We start from the raw sequence: 1,194 nt of genomic DNA, 5'->3' as shown, positions 1-1,194 counted from the left end.
CTTCCATTTTCTGCTTGCCAGCTTGTGTCCGGGGCTCTCTAGTGTTGCTATATCCCCAACAGTAGATGCCTCCATGACAGCTTGGAGACATCTATGCTCCTTGAAATACTCCCTAGAACCAACCACACGTATCTCTTTCCCGATAGAAGTTTTGCAACTGCTTATACAAGTCCTCAATCTTAAAAAATGGCATTCTAGTTTGATTCCCTGTGTCTCTGATCTTTATGAAAATAACAAACTCAAATCTTTCCTGGAGTTATGTGGTCAATATTCCCTCCATCCTTCCACGTTTTACAAATATTCTCAAATCCATCATCTCTTAACTGTGATCCACATCCCTGAAGTTTCTGTTCCTAATAACCTGTGGACATTCTATCATAACCCCCACACAACCACTAGAGGTATCTCCTTCATATATGGATTACTGCAGGAGAAACATTCTTTTGTCAAGTCTCTCCCATTCCAGAAGTGGGAGACTGACCTGCACGTCACCTTTTCTCCAGTTCAATGGACCAAAGCCCTAACTACACGATTCTCAGCCACTAAATGTGTGAACCTCTGGGAGGTCTCTTTGAAACTTATCCTTCAATGGTATCTTACTTTATATAGACTGGCTACGTTTTCAACAGACAATTCTGCTTTGTGCTGGAGGGAATGTGGACTAGTGGGAAACCTACTACATACCTTCTGGCAATGTCCCAAGGTTCAGAGACTTTGGGGAGACATGTTTCAGATCATTAGTGCGATTAGTGGTCGGGCTGCCACCCCTGAGCCAGCACTGGCGCTTCTCAACTTAGGATTGGACGACTTTTCTCCAACAACTAGAATTGTAATCACTCATATCCTTTTGGCGGCCCGGTTACTCATCGCTAGAAACTGGAGTACCTCGGACTCCCCTACTATATCACAAGTTGCCAACTTGGTTCACTTACACTATTCCTATGAGAGAATACTGGCTTTCCACAATGACAATATCCATAGATTTGATGGCTTTTGGAACTCTTGGATAACTTCTCATACTCGAACCGAGCTCCGTAGAGAATCTCCTGTTGTCTTTTATTTCTCTATGTCTTTATCTAAGTTGATGTACCTACATTGATATTTCAGATGAACACTTCTGTTATTGTTTCTTGTTACTTTTGCTCCATACACTAGTGTTGATGTTACCTTGTAATAGATTTATGCGGGCATCCT

The sequence above is a fragment of the Nanorana parkeri genome, unplaced genomic scaffold (assembly GCF_000935625.1).
Source record: "Nanorana parkeri isolate BGI_ZX_2015 unplaced genomic scaffold, ASM93562v1 scaffold1117, whole genome shotgun sequence".
NCBI classification, from domain to species: Eukaryota; Metazoa; Chordata; class Amphibia; order Anura; family Dicroglossidae; genus Nanorana; species Nanorana parkeri.
This window is presented reverse-complemented; position numbering follows the sequence as displayed.